Raw genomic sequence first — 15,054 nt, 5'->3', positions numbered from 1 at the left:
TTTTGGCCGCACCTCACAGTTTGCAGGATCTTAGTTTCCCAACCAGGGATCCAACCCGGGCCCCAGGCAGTGAAAGTGCTGAGCCCTAACCACTGGACGTCCAGGAAATTCCCTAATGTCCCACATTTGTACATGATCTCTAGTTCCTCAAAAACCCTTCCAAATTATCAGACCCCAACATTCAGCAGCATCCCTGCCCCCTTCTCAACACATCCTTCTCATTTCAGAGGACAGTCAAGCTACCCGACTTAGGAACTCTCTAATAAATGTAACTTTATTATTTTTTCCTAAAGCCTCCATATAACATTGACTCTCTTTTAAAATAATCACACTTCATTTAATTTCATCTCAAGCACTCATTCCACACTTGCACTCAAATCCATCACTGACTGTTTCTTGTTAACATTTGGCCAATGAATTCAGAAATCTGTACCTCTATGTGAATACTCAGACAGTGTGAATTCTACTCCAGGACATGTATCTTAAAGAAATACCCTCCCACTCCCCACCCCCCGCAAAGTACATTAATTTAACTGAACATTATGCAGTTGCTAAAAATAATTACTCAGGCAATGTAGCATGTGACATAACATGAAGCAGAAAAAACAAAGTACAACATTTTATCTGTGCTTATATCTATGTGAAAATGATGCACCCATTTAGACACACTAGGGAAAAAAATCAAACACCCGGTCTCTTAGAATACAGTAATTACAGGTATCAATTCCACTTTTAATTTTTGTAAAATTATGTTTATTCGATAAGTACAATATATGTTTCTTTTTAATGTGAGTTTTTATTTATATTATCATTTTACATTATAATGTTTCTTGTAGATAGAGAAAAAAAATCAGTCATATTTTCACAATCCTAATGCAATCAGTATTGCCCTTTTGATGTGATCTTTTCCTCTGCACTTTTCACATGGTTGTAATAAAATGTATTAAATATATATTTGTGGAAAGCCTCCTGCAGAGAAGATGCAGGGATACAATGGCAAGCAGAGCTGATATAGCTACTATCCTAGAGAGCTTACCACCTAATGAGAGAGACAGATATGAGTCCAATAATTATACAAATATAAGATAACAAAGAGTGGTAAGTATGATTTCTTCATTCAACACATGTTTGAACTCTGGGCAAAGAGCAGTGAACAAGTCAAGTCCTTGCCCTCATGGAATTTACATTCTGTTGGGGTAAGAGTGGGGCAAACAATAAAAAATTAAACAGGTGTTATGAGAGCATATAACAAGGGGCCCTGCTTATACGAGGCAGAAGCAAATATTTCCCTAAGAAGATGACATACAGCCTGAAGGATGTATCTCAAATTTATTGAGGTATAATTGACATTATTATTTAATTTTTAAAACTTTATTTTACAACATTAGTTTCAGGGGTACAACATAATGATTCAATATTTGTATATACTGTGAAATGATCACCACAATAAGTCTGGTTAACATCTGTCACCACACATAGTTACAAACTTTTTTTCTTGTGATGAGGACTTTTAAAATCTCTATTCTCTTAGCAACTTTGAAATATTCAATACAGTGTTATTAACTACTGTCACTATATATAAAACCATATAGTGGTTATATGTAGATACATGAAAGGGCAAGATTTTGAAGAAATCCAGTGGCTTTTAAAGCAGAAGTATTCCAAGGATGTCAGGGAAGTGGGTGAACATGTACAGCCAAGAGTGAGAAGATTCAAGGGTAAGGTAGTAAAAACTGGCATTGTGTTTACGTATTACTAAATAAGTAAACATAAATAGTTCTGGCCCTTGAAGTAAGGATAACCCAGGAAGGGAAACTATGAATGACATAAAAGTCTACTCTAGGTATTACTCTAGGCATCAGTAATTTACCACCTTAAGCTTTATATTCCCATAAGCCCTGTGCACTATAAAATACAGTCTGTACACTTGTAATGGTTGACTGAGCTTCTTGTACTAAAATAAAAGGAGCACACCAATTGTAAAACCAGTGGTGTAGACTCATTTATTTACTTAAAAAATAAAACATCAAATTAGCTCAACATTAGCAAAAAAGAAAAAAAAAAACCTGAACACAAAGCAGGGGGATCTTGATGTATCAAACTTAAAAAGACAATATTTTAAGTTTCAGCTAGACTTAGTCTGAGAGAGGTGACAGTTGCTTACAAATGGAGTTGAACCAAGTTCATGGCCAGCCTGTACAGGGCTCTTCCTCATCTATTTTGGTTTGTTATATATTCAGCCAGTCATTTAGAGCACACGGTCCACTTTATACCCAAGAAAATAACCTCAGGGTTACAAAGGACATACAACATACATATAGACAAATCACCAGTACACAGATTATTTGCTTCATTAGTGCAGCTTGACTCAACATATCACAAGGGACTGCTGTCTATACATGTAATTTGTTCTACCCCTAGGCTGATTAACTTGACTAAACTAAATCAGGTCTTTTCTTGCTGGGCCATAGTCCCAGCCCTCTGCTCCAAGTCAAAATGCTCTTTCTTCATTCACAGGAATCTTAGTCTGCTGTGGGCTGTCTTTTTCCATTCTAGCACCTGCTGAATGAGTCTGTCCTCTGAGGTTCCTCCTTCTATGTTAAATTTCTTTTCCTTTGTTTTCCATCCTTGAGTAATGAACCCATCTCCCCATCTTCCTTGTACTCCTCCACTGTGCCCTTGCCTACCTTTGCTACTCACTTTTCTTTGTCCACCTTTTTCTGAGCAGGTCTCTGTCCTCATCTCTATTTTAATGACTAATTATGTACTAACCATTGAGAATGTGCTCAGTAAATGATACACAGTTGTCTCTTTATCTTCCAGTCTTTGGCCCCACTTGTCTGCTCCCTGAGAACCAAACTCTGGCTTGTTCTTGAGCTGCCATCAAATAGTAGAAAGAGCACTGAATGAGGGTCAGGTTCTAGCTGGTGATCTTGGCCAAATATTTAACTCTTTTGTCTTTGTCACCTGTGAAAGAGAGTTAAAGGCACGGTAGGTTGTTTACAAAGCAGGCGTCCATGGTTCCTTTCATGGCAGAAGGTATACTCCTTCGTAGAGTGACTTTGTCCCTCCTCTGCCCCCTTGAATCTGGGCTGGCCTTGTGCTTGCTTAGACCAATTGAAAATGATAAAGTGAAATTGTGAGGCTTCTGAGCCTAGGCCTCAAGAAGCCTTGCAGCTTCTGCCCTCTCCCTCTCGGAATCTTGATTCTCTGGTCTGAAGAAGCGGGGGCTAGCTTCCTGGAGGATGTGTTCATGTGCAGAGGAGGACCCAGCGGAGTGCTATCACCAATTGCCAGAGATGTGAGTGAAGCTTTCTTAGACCATCCAGATGCCATCCAGCTGCCAGACGACTGGAGCCAAGTGAGTGATCCCAGGCAAGACTAGGAGAACCACCCAGCTGAGCCCAGAACAAACGGCTGTCCCTTAGAATTGTGAGCTAATAAATTGAAGTCATTTTAAGCCTTTAGGCTTTGGGATGGTTTGTTATGCACAATTTTTAAAAATGGACACAGATGAGATTATCTGGAAGATATCTTCTCAGTAAATCTTCTCAGTAAATGATGAGAAGTCCTGACCAAAATGTATGGTCAGGACTTCCCTGGTGGTGCAGTGGTTAAAGAATCCGCCTGCCAATGCAGGGGACATGGGTTCGATCCCTGGTCTGGGAAGATCCCACATGCCGTGGAGCAACAAAGCCTGTGTGCCACAACTACTGAGCCTGCACTCTAGAGCCTGCGATCCAGAGCTACTGAGCCTGCATGCCACAACTACTGAAGCCCACACGCCTAGAGCCCGTGCTCCGCAACAAGAGAAGCCACTGCAATGAGAAGCCTGTGCACCACAACGAAGAGTAGCCCCTGCTCGCTGCAACTAGAGAGAAAGCCCACACGCAGCAACGAAGACCCAACACAGCCAAAAATAAATAAATAAACAAAATGTATGGTCAAAAGACTCATCATTCTCACATCAGAATTAAATCATTGAGAAATCTTATAAAAACTGAAAAGGGGTTTAAAGCATAATCAGGTCAATCTCCCTGTCTTCAGGTGAAATAATAGCAATAACAAATAATAAGGGAAGATGCTATATATTGAGCACCCACCCTCTCCCAGGATTCTGCAGTCATAATCCTCACAATGCTGCACAGGTATTGCTGTCCTCATTTACAGAGGCCAGCAGGCTGGAGCTGGAGAACTGGGATGGGTACTCATGCCTCATTTGCAAGTCCATGGCCTCATGACCTATCTCATTGTCTCTGGGTACTATTAACCCCATTAATAAACAATGCAATTGATATAAGCTCAAAGTGATTTTTCCCAATTAAAAAGGTGACAATGAGTATTCAAATGTGATTGAGAACAGTCAGACAAATGTTGAAAGCAAACAAATTCCCCAGACCAGAAAATAGGAATTACAGCTTCTATTTTCTTGTCAGAAAAATCTCAAATTTGTCAAAATTGTTCCCTTATCATCTCCTCTTGCCAAGGGCATCAATTCCTCTTTTGGCTGTTCTCACTTTCCTTTCATCTCCTCAATTCACATTTTTTTCTCCACTTTTCTTATTTCCTTGGTTTCTGTACACTTATCAGTTTGCTTAGCTGACCTTCCGGGTACATAACCCATCTTATTACACCTTATTCTGCCTTCCAGGCAGCTAAGCATCCTTATCTCTATCAACCATCTACTCTTGCCTTCGAGGACCTCTTCCCAAATATTCCCCAAATCCCTCACCCTATCCTAGTCTCACAGGTTCAGTCATCAGTAAATCCTAGAACGAATTGTTCAATTACACTGAATCCTGTAAAAGTGGATTTGTCATCTGAATTGTAGGAGATCAAAGCAGCATTAAAGTTTGCTTCCCACACAGGAATTCAAACACATTTTTGTTTTATATTGCCTAGCAACCACAACACACAGAAAAGCACAAATGAGTGCACGGGGTGGGAACTGTGTCCAAGTCGCAGCATAAACATTGAGTTAGTGTCATAGCAGACACAGGATCAGTCTGTCCAAGCAAGGACCTTTCAAACCCTGAAACCCCAAGGAAACTCACCATCTTGGGAAAGTGTTGCACTTTTGTTTTCCTGCTCCAGAAAGGTGATACTTCCAGGTCCAGATTTCTTATCACTCATGATCTAGGGAAAGCTTTAGGACAACTACTGTGAGTTCTCAGCCAGGAAGAGGCAAAGTAAAGAATGCAAAAGCCCTGGTTCAGTGGTTGTAACAGCAGCTTTACAATCCAGGTCCTGGCCTCTCCTCTCCCTGTTTGCTCTTCTGAAAAGAATTGTTTTTTGACAGCCATGGCCCCTGATATCAGAGGCTATTTTTTGGCTCAGCCCATAGCCAAGACTCAGAAAGGGCAGAGATTAGAAAAAAGCAAGCAGGTGTATTGAAAAAATGTGTTCTTTTGATCATAGAAAAGTTAAAACATAGAAGGAAGTCTAGAGGAAGGGAAACTCAGATAAGGAAAAGTGATGCAAGCAGGAGACAACAAAAACAAAGAGTGGCAGGAAATAATGGCACCAGCATTCAAGCCAAGCTAGATAATAAAGCCCATTTAATCTCCCTGAATGGCTGTCATTGAACCAACCGAAAATAAAAGACAACCTTTTCTATGTTTAAAAAATTGACCTGGGCTTCCCTGGTGGCGCAGTGGTTGAGAATCTGCCTGCCAATGCAGGGGACACGGGTTCGAGCCCTGGTCCGGGAAGATCCCACATGCCGCGGAGCAACTAAGCCTGTGGGCCGCAACTACTGAGCCTGCGCGTCTGGAGCCTGTGCTCCGCAACAAGAGAGGCCGCAATAGTGAGAGACCTGTGCACTGGCGATGAAGAGTGGACCCCGCTTCCCACAACTAGAGAAAGTTCTCGCACAGAAACGAAGACCCAACACAGCCAAAAATAAATATATATATTTTAAAAATTGACCTGTGCAATCTTCTTGAATGCTTATTCTCATGTGACACAAAGTCACAACAAAAGGAAAAAATAATCTAAGTAACATGAAGGATGTATACTTCCTGTACTGGTTCAGATCACAGTGAGTCATTTCTTACTGATTAATCACTCTAAGGAAGGTGCCATAGAAAAGACGAGCTGTACACACTAAGGCCAAACTAAGAGTTTAAGTGCCAGCCCCTCATCTGGCCTCAGGGCTTTCTGTCTTCTTAGGTTTGTCTTCTTTCTTTCTTAATCTATTTATACCTTTTACCCAAACCACCTGGGAAAACATCCATTGTCACCTCTATATTTGCCAAACGGTATTGAATTGCTTGCCATGCTCCTGTTGGTTTCACTCTCTGTCAGCTTCTTGAGGACAGGTATTGTGTCTCATTTCTCTTGGTGCCCCAGGGCTTAGCACGGTCTCTGACCCAGGATCAATCAATACATATTTGCTCAACTTCTGGAGTAATGAATGAGTTCTACATTCATCGCTGTGAAGCAACTCAGTCAGTATTTGACATAAGTGAGAGAGGTGACCCTGCACACACAAAAAATCATGTATGTGAAACATAATTTCTCCATAGGAATAATACTGGAAAGCTAGTCATAACTAAGATTTATATGATGCTAATTCTAGACCAGGCATGATTACTTATATTAATTAATTTAATCTTTACAAGAACTCTGTGAGGTAGATACTTTTATTTCATTCTACCAATGAGGAAATTAAAATACTGAGAGGGCAAATTAATATCAGACTGACTGGTTTGAATGCTATCCCTGATCTTTATTAACTGTGTGATTTAAACCTCTCTGTGTCTCTGTTTTCTCATCTGTAAAGTAGGGATAAGGGTAATAACAATACCTCATGGGGTTTTTGTGAGGATTAAGTGAGTTAATACATGTAAGGCCCATATACCTGTTCTGGCACAAATGAAATACTAAGTGAGTGTGATCTGCAAAATGACAGAACAGGCAGTAAAGGGGTGGATGGATGGAGAGTGGGGAATGGAACTTGTGTATCAACAGAGGTAGATAGCAGGCAGTAAAGAGAATTACCCTTAGGCTTTTCCTTTTCCTGTAGAGAAACTCAAAAGCATCAATTATTTATCATGGGCCACCTACCCCTCTTGGATCTCCAAGTTGCACTTAAATTAATAGCAGGATTGTGAGAAAACCAAACCTTGTATTGCAGATTCCACAAACACAGCCTAAATGCCATGCTCAAGACAGCGGTGGGGGGCTGGGCGTTTGGGGGGCGCTGGGTAAGACTTACTGACGTCACTGGACTGGACCTCACACTGCACTGAATGCATTGGCTGATGCCAGGGTTTGGGCCATGATTTGCTAAGAATATTGCACCAATTTTAGTAGAAGGTCTAAAGAACATTTACTGTTTTAAACTCTATTAAGGCAAACATACATGAACTGAGAAGAACTTACACTTTTACTTATCTTAAACCTGATTCAAGTCTAACTTCAGAAAGTAACTATTCACTCATTTATTCAACTAATATTTTTTGAGTAGGTATTACGTTCCAGGCACGGTTCTGGAAGCTTGGAATATAAAAGTGCACAAAAGAGACAGCTCCAAGCCTTCCTGGAATTTGTAGTCTAGCAAGTAGCAGTATTTCCATGGCCACCTCCATGGCCCAAGCCACCACCATCTCTCACCTGGACAAACACTGGAACTCCCTACTTCTCTGCCTGCTTCCACTCTGACCTCCCTTCCATCCAGGCTCCACACAGCAGCCAGAGTGACATTTTTAGCAAGTTAGTTACATTATGCATCCCACTCCCCTGCTTAAATCTCTCCAGGAGCTTCCAGTCATGCTTAGAAGTCCAAACTCCATTGGTCTTCAAGTCTGTACAGAATCTGGCTCTCTGCCTTATCTGTCACTTTTCTCATACTCCTCTCCCCACCACTCAGCACTTGGCCTTCTTTCTGTTCCTCCAGCAAGCCAAGCTGGTTCCACTGGGCTTTGCACTTGCTGTTTTCTCCACGGAATGCTCTTCCCTATTTGTCTCATGGCCATTCCTTTGTAACATTTAGGCCTTAGCTAAAACGTCACATCCTTAGAAAGGTCTTCCATGACCCTCCAAAACTACAGTCACTTTCTATCAAATTAATTGGTTTATTTTTCTTTATCTCATTTATCATCACATGAAATCATCTTCTTCATTTATTTACTTTTTTATTGATTAAAATATAATCCATAAGAGCAAATACCTTGCCTACCCTGTCTCCTGGAATGATGTCTGATATAGAGTAGGGGATCAGTAAGCCCTTGATGAACAAATGAGTAAGAATTTGGGAAACTCTTCTCTATGGACCAGAATTTCTTCATCTATAATATGAAGGATTTGAACTAGATGTTCTCAAGGGTGGTTTCCTGCATTTTATCATGCTAAGATTGCTTTTGCTAATATTTCAAGGGGTATACTCTAATATTTCAAGACATGGTGAACAAATCCATATTCAGCTCTGTCTGAGAGTTCATAAGATTCAAACTCTGTCTCCCTTGGGCCTCTGTATTTCAGCCTGAAGAGTCCCAATTATTCATATTGTACTCATGTGTCAATTGTCCTTTCACTCCCTTCACTCTTTCTTTCTGCTTCTTCACTCTGGATCCATCACATGATTAAAATAAAACAACTAGAAGAGGATTTATTGTCAAACTGACAATAACTTTATGGAAGATGAAGACAATATTTCATGTTATATCTAGTACCTTCATGACGCTGCTGAATGTTATGGGAACCTTGCACCCTGTCACAGCACATCATTCCCTGCAGAGGGACGTGCACCTGGAATTAAATGTTAAGCATACGTTGTGTGACAGCCACTGTGTTAGGTGCTTCCACATGCATTATCTCATTTTATCACTATGGGTGCCCAGCGAGGTAGGTATTATTATATTCATTTTACAGTAAAAGGAGTTGAAACCATGAAGTGTGAAAAATCTTGCCTGTGGTTATACAGTGGTAAGTGAAAGAGTTAGGCTTCTACCTAGCCTCAGATCCCACTACCCAGCATGATAACATGTGTTGAGTGAGTACAGTTATTTCCAGATTGTTTTCCAGAGCCTGAATTATTCAATGCTCACTTGTCTCTGAACTTTTTTTCACACTGGGTGTCTCATCACTGGATTGCCAGCTCCTTAAGCAGAGTGCCAGACATTCTGAACACACAACAAACAGTGACTAAATATTTGTTGAATAACCCAACAAAGGAATACAAGAATATTAAAAACTAGAGTTTTTAGCCTTTGCTTCTCACTTATTCTCTTTACACAGATGCTTAGACATCTTCCACTGAAACTTGTAAGGCAAGGGTTAGTTAATTCAAGTTGAATGTTAGGGTTTTACAAGTGTAGGGAAGCTGCTCAGAGCTACAGAATTGGATATGAATGCCTCTTGTAAGGCTGTTATATTACTAGGACAACTGCAAGGCAGGTTAGAGCCAATAAGTTTTGATCAATAGATAAAGTATATTACCTCAACATCTTGGCTTTGTTTATTATATTATTCATGGCTTCTTCTCAAAGACAACTACATCCAAAATTCTGACCACACTCTCTACACTGTTAGTTATATAGAGTTAGGTAGCAAGACAACTGTTCTCATGCAAATCTGGTGCATTCTTTCATTTTCATGAATTAGAATGCAGAGCATGTTTTTTTTTTTTTTCACATATTCAGGCAATTTAATGTTAATTCTTATAATGTGTCCTGACAGGGAAAAAATACAGAAAGAGAAATGTTATCAGAGGAGCCTAGGCAATTCCACAAGGTTGAAAGAAAGTGATGCCCCCATAGTTTCATTCCAGGTCCAGGCAGAAAGGTCACAAGACGATATTGCCTTCACTGTCTCAATACCCACAATTATCGTACTTAACTAATTCATTCTCTGTATCATGAAAACTTAAAGATGTTAGAGAATCAACTCAAATCCAACATTTTGGAAGTAGCTTTAACTTTAAGGAACTTAATGTAATATGAGACTCCCTCCGCCACACCCCTAACCTACACACTGACCAAATATGTAAGCCAAGGGGGAAAGAAAGATAGTTCTCAAATGGCTATTTAGTCTTTGCTTTGGGACACAGAACGCTGAGAAAATGCTTGAGGTTTCCTAAATGCCACCACCATGGGAACCTCTGGGTTCCCATCAGGGATAACGGAGGTTCAGAAAGTCCATGGCTTGCAGACCATTACCCACTTCACGATTCAAAGAAAGTTTGACGTGGGCATCAATTAAAGCTCACTAGTTTGGATTACAATTTACAATACATTTTCAAAAGGAGTTAACCCTTGAAGTAATCCTTATCCAAAGGGCTGCTGCTTTTCCAAGTGCTCTCTAGCAAACTTGCCTCACAATGATCAGCTTGGGTTTTTTTAAAAGGGCTTCTTGCCTTCTACTGACCTGACAAGCCAACATTCCACCTCAACAGAAATTACTGCAGAATCATATCCCAAAGGGCTTGCTTTGAACATTTCCCTTTAATCCCTCTGCTAAATGGTATTAATGATAATTATTACTCTTCTGATCAGTTATCACAAACTGCTTTCATATGGTATTATCTTATCCAGAAGAGCTTATTAAGTTTTTTGTCTCTAGATGTAGTTACATTTATTTACACAAACATACTCTTAAGCACTCCTAGAATAATTCTATAACAAAATCAGTACCTGGGGTGAAATGAAATAATGCCAGCAGTACAAATGTTTGTCTCTACTCCAAATTATGTAACTTATTTATGGAAACTTAACACATATAAAAGATATTTTACTGGCAATACTGTTGTTATGCATTATTACTATCATTTTAACTTTCAGATTCTAGTATCTAAATTTTTCTTTCTCAATAACAAAAAAAAATTGTGATCATTCTTTATAATGTATTAAATGCTTTATCATAAAATCTCAATGGCTCTTTGGAAAAAAGTCCTAAATGAAGCTTTGTTACACAATAAAAATGATAATGTAACATCAGAAGCTATTATGTACTTTATATGAATATGTCTCAGTGCATCAAGAAGAGGTACAGAATTGTACTCAATCTGTAAACAGTCAACCATTTCTCAAAAATGAGAAGAAATGTCAGTTGTAATGAAGTAGTAATGCCAGGTGTATTTTACAGAAGAAAAGTGGAAATGAAAAGAACTGTTTACTTGGTATTGTAGATGGATGTGGTCTATTCTTTATTAACAATGACATTAAATTTTAAAAGTCATTATTTGGTTTTGAATCACTTTGGATTTGTTTGCAAAAATGTTTGTTTTCTTTCAGGTAGGATGTGATGAAGTAATGTATAGCATAGAAAAATAAAACTGGATATCTGATTCTCTCCATCTTGTTTTGTTTTGTAAATTCTGGCCCCTTTACTGATATCCAAAAATAGGACTCAATTAAACCATAGAGGTAATGAATTAAACATGGTGGTAGGTCTGTCTGAAAGACATGGACCGCTTTTCTAGCATACGGGCAGTCCATGATATGTTGGGAGCCTATTTCACTAGCAAAATTGTCATGGGTAGTTGCTAGGCTTTGGGTTATGTGATCCAAAATTTTTCACATTCCTGACCCTAATCAACTGAACCAGGGATTCATGATCGACCCAAAAGCTAAACATGAGCAAGAATGCTGCCTACTCAACATCACTAATTATTAGAGAAATGTAAACCAAAACTACAATGAGGTATCACCTCACACCAGTTAGAATGGACATCATCAGAAAATTTACAAACAACAAATGTTGGAGAGGGTATGGAGAAAAGGGAACCCCCTTGCACTGTTGGTGGGAATGTAAATTGATACAGCCACCATGGAGAACAGTATGGAGGTTCCTTAAAAAACTAAAAGTAGGATTACCATATGACCCAGCAATCCCACTACTGGGTACATACCCAGAGAAAACCATAATTCAAAAAGACACATACACCCCAATGTTCATTGCAGCACTATTTACAATAGTCAGGTCATGGAAGCAACCTAAATGCCATTGACAGATGAATGGGTAAAGAAGATGTGGCACATATATACAATGGAATATTACTCAGCCATAAAAAGGAATGAAATTGGGTCATTTGTGGAGATGTGGATGGACCTAGAGACTGTCATACAGAGTGAAGTAAGTCAGAAAGAGAAAAACAAATATCGTATATTAACGCATATATGTGGAATCTAGAAAAATGGTACAGATGAACTGGTTTGCAAGGCAGAAATAGAGACACAGATGTAGAGAACAAACGTATGGACACCAAGGGGTGGGTGGGGATGGTGGTGGTGGGATGAATTGGGAGATTGGGATTGACATATATACACTAATATGTATAAAATAGATAACTAATAAGAACCTGCTGTATAAAAAAAATAAAACTCAAAAAATAAAATAATATTAAAAAAAAAAAAGAATGCTGCCTAACTGATGTGCTCTATTTTGGAGAGTAATTAACAACTTATTCATATCCTTCCTCTTGACATGTCTTGAAATCATTATGACAAGTAAGACACACTAAAGTGACACAGCGGCTGAGAGAGACATTGAGAAGGCATTAAGCAGTACCAGAAGTAGAAGCCATGAGGAAACAGAGTCTGGAATAGGCAGAAGCCCTGAAGCAGAAAGGAAAGTTGCAAGAAGAAAATCAACCATGGCCATGGAAGTGAACAGGGAAAAGCAGAACAAAGTAGTTGAGCCACAAGTCTGGTAGATTACCAGCCTGGTTGATTGGCACCAGAATGTTGCTATGTTGTGATCACTGTTCTTGTTCCCAAGGACTGGTTGTGCAAGCTGAGGCTGTTGTTTCCTTAATTCCCCACTGCAGACTTACAATAGAGTGCCACCCATCACTTGAGGTAAACTAGAGCGTGTTCCTTGTCATCTGAAAAGGCTACATGTAGAAATCTTTTTACAAGGGAATTCTTCAGGGTTGGGACGGGAAATTTCTAATGTCAACAAAACTGACTTTGATTTGCTATTGTACAATTTTTAAGTTCATTGTTTTTCTAATTATTAAAGTGAAGTTACACTCAGTACAGAAGACTTGAAAATTGCAGAAAAGCTTGAAAAAAAAAGTCACTCATAATCCCCACAACCAGAGATACTGCTGTGTGTGCCTATGTCCACAGAGCATTTTAAAGCAGGGGTAACAGGATGTTATACTGAGACCCAGCCTGTCTCAGTTTTAGCTGAGGCATGAAAGCAAGTGATTCCACATACTCAATTGAATTGTGAGAAGACCAGTAGGAGAATTTGTTTGGTAGGATTTATAAAAACAAACCAAAAAAAAAAAAGAAAGAAAGTCAAAGACTTTATCCTATGTTTTCTTCTGCTTTTACAGTTTCCAGTCTTATGTGTAAGCCTTTTGAGTTGATATTTGTGTAAGCGGTAAGGCAAGGGTCCAATATCATTCTTTTGTATGTGGATATCCAGTTTTCCCTACATCATTTGTTGAACAGGTTATCCTTTGTACTTCGTGTATTCTTAGCACCCTTGTCAAAGATCAGTTGACATTGGGACTTCCCTGGTGGTCCAGTGCGTAAGACTCCATGCTCCCAGTGCAGGGGGCCCAGGTTCTATCCCTGGCTGGGGAACTAAATGCCGCATGCATGTTGCAACTAAGGAGTCCGCGTGCCACAACTAAGGAGTCTGCATGCTGCAACTAAGAAGCCCGCATGCCACAACTTGGAGCCTGGTGCAGCCAAAATAAATACACAAATAAATATTAAAAAAAAAGATCAGTTGACATATATGTATGGATTTATTTCTGGGCTCTCTGTTCTGTTCCATTGGTCTATATATCTATCTTTACACCAGTATCATACTGTTTTAGTTACTGTAGCTTTGTAATATATTTTGACATCAGGACGTGTGATGTGATTTCATGGATATGACATCAAAAGCATAGGCAACAAAAGCAAAAGTATACAAGAGGACTATATCAAACTAAAAACCTTCTGCACAGCAAAGGAAACAACCAGTAGGGTGTAAAAGGTAACTATGGAATAGGAGCAAATATGTGCAAACTATATTTCTGATAAAAGGTTAATTTCTAAGATATACGAGGAACTCCTACAACTCAATAGCAAAAAACCTAATAACCTAATTTAAAGATGGGCTAAGGACTTGAATAGACATTTCTCCAAAGAAGGCATACAAATGACCTATAGATATATAAAAAGATGCTCAATGTCAGCAATCATCAGGCAAATGCAAATTAAAACCACAATGAGATATCACCTCACACCTGTTGGGATGGCCATTGTAGTAGTAATAATAATAATAATAATAGACAGCAAGTGTTGGCAAGGATGTAGAGAAATTGGAACCCTTGTGCACTGTTGATGGGAATACAAAATGGTGCAGTTATTATGGAAAACAGCATGGAGGTTCCTCAAAAAATTAAAAATAGAATTACCATATGATATAGCAATCCCATTTCTGGGTATTTATCCTAAGTAATTGAAATCAGAGTCCAGAAAAGATATTAGCACTCCCTTGTTCACTGCACCATTATGAATAATGGCCAAGATGTAGAAACAATCTAAATGCCCAACAATAGATGAACTGGTAAAAGAAAATGTGGTATATACATATAATAGAATATTATTCAGCTGTAAAAAAGAAGGAAATCCTGCAATATGCAACATGGATGAACCTTGAGGACATTATGACAAATGAAAGAAGCCAATCACAGAAGGACAAATAATACATCATTCCACTTATATGAGGTTTCTAAAATAGTCAAACTCATAAAAGCAAAGAATATATTGATGGTTGCCAGAGGTTGGGGGAGGGGGAAATGAGGAGTTGCTAATTAACAGGTATAAAATTTCATTTATTCATGAGTGAATAAATTCTAGAGATCTGCTGTACAACACTGTGCCTGTAGATAACAATACTGTCTGTCCTGTGCACTGAAAAATCTGTTAAGAGGGTGGATCTCATGGTAGGGTAACAAGTCCCCTTACCCACATTGGTTCAGAAGAGCAGAGACACAGAGTCTTTTTTTACAGAGGGGCTTCAACAGTACCACTGAAAGAGCTTAATATATGTCCTTTAGAGTTTTGGGGAAAGGACAACTGGTGTCTAACTCCTGCCTAAGAAGCA

At 39.1% G+C, this 15,054-nt stretch overlaps 1 protein-coding gene across 5 annotated transcripts in view; it reads right to left on the bottom strand.

The window, feature by feature from the left end:
- The window catches only part of EXPH5 (exophilin 5), a 70,614-nt gene that overhangs the window by 30,368 nt on the left and 25,192 nt on the right, over positions 1-15,054 (bottom strand). The window contains exon 2 of one of the 5 annotated variants that reach the window (XM_024766362.1): positions 5,055-5,146. The exons of the other annotated variants lie outside the window; for them this stretch is intronic. The gene's annotated coding sequence lies outside the window, so the exon portion shown is untranslated. The remainder of the gene's footprint in view (positions 1-5,054; positions 5,147-15,054) is intronic. 5 annotated transcript variants of the gene reach the window in all.

This window comes from Neophocaena asiaeorientalis, unplaced genomic scaffold, assembly GCF_003031525.2.
Source record: "Neophocaena asiaeorientalis asiaeorientalis breed wild unplaced genomic scaffold, Neophocaena_asiaeorientalis_V1.1 scaffold623, whole genome shotgun sequence".
In the NCBI taxonomy this organism is placed as follows: Eukaryota; Metazoa; Chordata; class Mammalia; order Artiodactyla; family Phocoenidae; genus Neophocaena; species Neophocaena asiaeorientalis.
The sequence above is the reverse complement of the archived record's forward strand: the minus strand, read 5'-3'. Positions and strand labels throughout refer to the sequence as shown.